At 29.7% G+C, this 6,214-nt stretch overlaps 1 pseudogene; it reads right to left on the bottom strand.

Moving 5' to 3' along the window:
* Nucleotides 1-455: 455 nt before the first annotated feature.
* Nucleotides 456-4,675, bottom strand: LOC149494635 (fasciclin-like arabinogalactan protein 17; annotated as a pseudogene).
* Between the last annotated feature and the right edge of the window lie 1,539 nt (nucleotides 4,676-6,214).

The following is a 6,214-nucleotide window of genomic DNA, read 5'->3' as shown; positions in this document are numbered from 1 at the left end:
CACTTATTAAAAAATCTCGAGGCATGACATAAAAATTAATTTAATGAAATATAATTTTTTTTTTCTAATTATGTATTTGATTTTCAAAATATCTATATTTTAAATATAAAAAATTCTAATTTTTGTAATTTTTTTATTGATAATATATTCAAATTATTATACATTTAATAAAAAAATAAATAATTTATTAATTATTTTAATTGCACATGTCTCGAATACCATGTTTTTGAAACAATAATTACGTATTCGGTCATGTTTCGACAGTAGAAAATCTGCAGGTGCGGTGGTTCCCTGCTCCTTTGGGCTGCGTTAAGTTGTAATATTTATGTTGCGATGAGGAGAGCCTGATGTCAATTTGATTTGAGGTTGTTTTCCAAAATACAACGGCTTAATTTTATCCGTTGTCCCTCAATTATACACTCTATTATATCTGTGTATAATAATTTCAATTTTTTACGCAAAAATATAATTTATATTGCAGTCAAAATGCCATTGTCAGTATAGCCATTTGACATTGGATAAAAAACTGATATCGCACATTGAAAAAATAAAAAGCATCCGTGTCAGCCCTATCAAGTCAGACATCTACTAAAAGTAAAACTCTCTCTTTCTCATGTGAACACAATTTATTTCTCTCTCCACTGGTTTCTTCTCCTCTACCAAAAACAAAACCCATCGACGCCCTGTACTGAAATATATATATCCGAATGAAACAAATACGTCGTCCCATCACTGCTCTTAAGCTTCACTGACCCATCAGCCTCATGAGCCACCACCTTATTTGGCACTCTCAACGGCTCCTTCACTCGTGCCTCTCCGTTGAAGTGGTGCTGAGTTCCACCGAGTCTCGGCACCAGCGCTGGAGCCAATGCATCAAAAATGAGTAGAGTCAGAGGAGAACTGAGTTTGGCCGGTGGAGTAGGTCTTTTAAGATGGTTTGCTTTGGGGTCAACTTTCGGAGCTCCTTCAGGCTTAACGACAGTAATGGAATGAAAATTTCGATTGCAATTGAAATCATTTTCTACTGATTGAGGAATTAATAGCTGTTTGATCCCATGGATTATACTATCGGGTCGAATAATAGAGTCAGAATGGATCACTTTAGCATGACCTACAATTCTTTCTCCAGATTTTTGTTCTCGCGTTAAGCGAAGAAGATTATTGGAAAGCGTACAATATTACGTTGACAAGGAGTCAGTCGGCCATTCGTTCGAGTTAATCCGAGTTGGGTTTATAAGAAAGATAATTAATTCTTATAAGGAATTGAGGTTACCAGGTTCGAGCCAGAAGTGCTTGAACTCAAGGTCAAAATGACGCTCAAGAGCTTCATTTTTTGAAGTGAAGATGGTGATGTTTGGAAAAGAGAGAAATTGTGTTCACATGAGAAACAGAGAGTTTACTTTTACTATATTCTAACTTGGCAGGGTTGACGTGAGTGCTTTTTATTTTTCCAATATGCCATGTCAGTTTTCTATTCAATGTCAAACGGCTACACTCACGAAGGCATTTTACTGTAACATAAATTAAAATTTTGGTATTTTTCATAACAAATTGAAATTTTAGTACTTTTATCAATGTAAAAGGATGTATACTCGAGGGACAATAGGTCAAAGTAAGCCAAAATGCAACAGGTCACTTTATTCTTGGTATTTCTGATTTCTGCAGTGGAAATGGTGATGCGAGGTTGGCTAAAGCTACCGATCTGAAAAAAGTATTATTTTGGGGTAAATGAAATAAATGATCATCTAATTTTACACTTAGATTTATTTAAGTTATATAATTTCAATTAATAATTTTTTAGTCACTTAATTTTGATTTTTTATTTCATCGGGAGGTTACTTACTAAAGTCCGGTAATTGAAATAGTAATACGATATTAAATATTACATATATCTCAAATTTTCGATGATAATATTCCGGTGAGTGACCTCCTATTAAAATAAATATCCAAATTTAGTAATTGAAAAAGACAAATTAAAATTATAGGAGCTTATAAAATTAAGTGTGAAGTCAACTGATTATTAGTGTAATTTATCATATTATCTTAGATCAAACGTAGAGAGTTTGCTAATGTCCTTGTTGAAACACATGCCAAAAAGTTACAAATGTTACAGATCATAATGAGTTTGGGTAAGTGATAGCTGATCGTGAAGATATTCTGTAAAACCTCACAAATGTTACTTTGAGTTGAGTAAGAAGACAACTAGATAAATGTTTTAAATTGAAGAATCTCCTTTCCTTCAAAAAAAATTTATAAATCTTATTTTTATCATTAATTTTTAAAAAATAAAAAAAAATACTTCTTTATTTATAATTTCAACCTTAATTACAAATTGAAGGTACTATTACAATGAAAGATCAAAATTAGTGTAAAATTGATAAAAAAAATGAAAATGTTATGAAATGTAAAAATTTCCATAGTTCAGGGTATTCTGACATGTTAAGATGAGATATCTAGATCAAAGTAGAACTTAAATTAAAATAATTAATAATACTACCTTATTTTCTTAAAAGTGTCGTATAAATAAAAAATTAAAAAATGTCAAATTTATTTTAAACAGAAGTAATAATTTACTAAAGTTTCTTCTTAAAAAAAAAAAAATAATTTACTAAAGTTTCAAGAGATATTATTTTATTAGTAGCCGTCTTTCCCCTCTGTCTAAATCAGCAAATTCTGGAAGCTGCTCCTTTTTCCCCTTCGCAAGGATAGTCAACTTAAACAAATTAATATTAATTCTTTTGAAATTATATTTTAAAAATGCAAAAAAATATTTGTCAAAATATTATTATATTTTAAAAATTCCGTGAAATTTAATCATATGATTAAGAATCATGTCTTATTTTGTCAAAAATAATGTTAGAGCGTTTTAGATTATATCATGTGCTATCAAATACATCGATCAATGATATCTATAAATTGAATTAATAAAAATACTCTTTAGGAAATCTATTATTATAAAAATAAATGGCATAATAAAATTTTAATATAATTTTAAATTAAAAATTATATAAATGTAATTAAAATTTTGTATTTTAATGTATATTATATGTCTTCTTTAAGAATATTTAAAATAGATTAGGTAATAACACGTTGTATCGGGTTCTATTCTTTTTTTTTTTTTTTTTACCTTATTGCCAGGAACCGACTAAATTCGGTTCAGGGCTTTATCACAATCAAGGCTCTTCTCTCCTCCTTATAAATGTATTTAGTAGGAATTGAATCCGAAAGCTCTTTGTACATACCCAGCCTTATTGCCAATTGAGCCATAATTTGTAGATTGTATCGAGTTCTACTTTGATCGTGAATGCCATGAGTAAAATCACGATCTAACCGTTAAAAGCTGTAATAAATGGATTAAATGAGTAATTTCATTATTTTTGCCATTTGTACAGCCCATATAGATTAAATGTTATGCCATATAAGCGCACACATAGGCATATATGGGTACACTTAGTTCTATTAGATATTCCAATTGTACATATCATTAGGAGACATTAAATTAAAAAAAAATATAAATCTAAATACTCAATTGTCATAATTTTCCTTTCATACACACAAAAGAAAAAAAAAAAAAAGGCGAACTACAAACACCAAAATAACATTATCCCTTATATCAATTTTACATAGCTTAACTAGTAAGTTTTGTAATAGTTAAAGAAAACTCACAAATTACGTTTCTCAATAAATTAATTCTAAAATAATATTTTTAGAAAAAATAACTAATTTAAATTTTTCAAAACAAAATAGCGGTAAAATGAATTCTTATTAATAATGAAATTACACAGTTAGCATTGGCCTAATAGTCCAAAGTTCAAATAATTATTTTAGGCCAAACGTGTAAATTCAGCCTTTATTTTTTATACGAAAAAATCTTGTGGCACTTTTAACTTTATGAGAATTTATTATATTCCTAAAATTATATATTTTGGTAAAATTGCATACTTCTCTGTACTAAAAATAATAGTTTTTTTTTTTTACTATTTTTAGATTTTATATGCAAAATATTTATCCGTGGTTAGCGTACTTTTTAGAACAAGTTCACATTAATCTATTTTTAATTAGAGTATTTAATAGAAAAAATTTTACAAGTTGATGTACTTAATAAGTACAATTTTTTTAAGTGAAAGAGTTCAATAGATCAAAATAAAAGTTGAGAATGCTACAAAATTTTCTATGTAAAATACATGAGTTAATTTATGCGTTGCGCCAATTATTTTATTTTAAGAGCATAATAAATACATACATGAGATGAGAACAATCGAGTTGGACACATTCATTTTTAAAACCATGATAATTTTAACAATGTATGTGACATCCTGGACATCAGGGGGCATCACCTTAGGCGAATCTCACATCGGCTATGGACGAGGTAAACGATCTATACATAAGAGTGGTAGTCTCTAACCTTGGTAGGCGCTTTTTGAGTTGGTAGAGTGGGTGACCCCTGGCTCAAAGGGACAAAACCGTGAGGTGTAGGGACATCTGGGCCATCCGGGGACTATGCCAAAGCGGACAATACTTACCAAGGGTAGGGCTATGACAATTGGTATCAGAGCCAGCCTCGTTCCCTCTGGCTGGTGGTGGGGCAAACCTCAGCGAGGACGCTGAGTCCCTTAGGGGGGGTGAATGTGACATCCTGGACATCAGGGGGCATCACCTTAGGCGAATCCCACATCGGCTACGGACGAGGTAAACGATCTATACATAAGAGTGGTAGTCTCTAACCTTGGTGGGCGCCTTTTGAGTTGACAGAGTGGGTGACCCCTGGCTCAAAGGGACAAAACCGTGAGGTGTAGGGACATCTGGGCCATCCGGGGACTATGCCAAAGCGGACAATACTTACCAAGGGTAGGGCTATGACAATGTATGTTAACTCAAGTAAAAAATTAAATATTAACGCAAAATTATCAAATAATTTACAGTGTCAACAATGTAGAACTAATTTCACTTATTGGTGCATAAATAGAGTAATTTTTAACTATTTAATTGATTTATAAGATGATTATTTGTCCTAAGACTATTTAATTTATTCTAAAGACTTCATATTATATTAAAAATCTTTTTATGTGTTTTAAATCTTACAATATCTGTGTTCCGAATTTACTGAAACTAAAATATTTTACTTCTTAAAAAAAAGAAATTGTAATATATATATATATCAAAATTATTATTTAAAATTATTTTTGCTATTATTAAATAATGAATTTTAGAGAATAATTAGTAAAATATTTACTTTCAACCGAATAATGTATGAATTTTTAATATGTATAATTTGACAAAACACGTATATTAAGAATTTAGTCCATAGAATTATTCTGTCCGTTTTTATCCTTAATTTATTAAAATATTAATAAAAATTCTTCATTTAATGAATAATAATAAAAATTATTATAAAAAAAATTATTTACATATTTAAACTTAAAATTTTTTTAAATATTTTAAAACATTAAAAAAATATAAGCACATAAAAAGAAGTATATTATTTTACCTTCTAAGAATTCAATAAATAGTGTTTTAATTGTTTAAAGGTGATGGTGTGAATGATGGCTCCACAAAGGAAAAGGTCAAAAGCACATGCCAACGAGCAAGACGTCATGACTGAGTCAGCTGCCCACTCCCGCGTTTTTATAGAATTTTTTTTCCCTCTCTCTCTTTTTTAAACGACTCATTCGTAGGATTTTGATTATAATTAATAGACAAAATTACTATTACATATACGTGTATTAGAAAGTATAGTATGTAATAGTGTTTAACAAAAAGTCAAAAGTACCTTTTTTTTTTTTTTTTTTTTTGTTTCACATTTTCATTTTGCGCATGGATCTATTCAAATATCTCTCTCCTTCATAATCACCGCCATCACCCTAACCATTAACGTAGATTGGACACAAATCACTTTAACATAAACCTCCTTAGTTTTGCTTCACAACATCCTAAGCATTAGCAAAGTAATTTGCAATCGAAGGCAGGATATTCTGTCTATGGCCTATGCATGAATACTTTCCATTGTCTCTAGTCGTGCTCCATTTTTTTTTTTTTTATTTCTCCTGTTGTTGACTTCTCTTATAAAGGCAGGATATTCACGTGTTAATATAATCTCACTATTAGATGGTAATCATTACTATTTTAATAAAATGAGTAAATTAGTAAATATTCTTCACGTGTCAATAAGAAGGATATATTAATAGTTATCCAGCGACTCTGTTGGTCTAATTAA

Source organism: Jatropha curcas, chromosome 7, assembly GCF_041381405.1.
Source record: "Jatropha curcas cultivar XTBG-Jc1 chromosome 7, XTBG_Jcur_1.0, whole genome shotgun sequence".
Lineage (NCBI taxonomy): Eukaryota > Viridiplantae > Streptophyta > Magnoliopsida > Malpighiales > Euphorbiaceae > Jatropha > Jatropha curcas.
The sequence above is the reverse complement of the archived record's forward strand: the minus strand, read 5'-3'. Positions and strand labels throughout refer to the sequence as shown.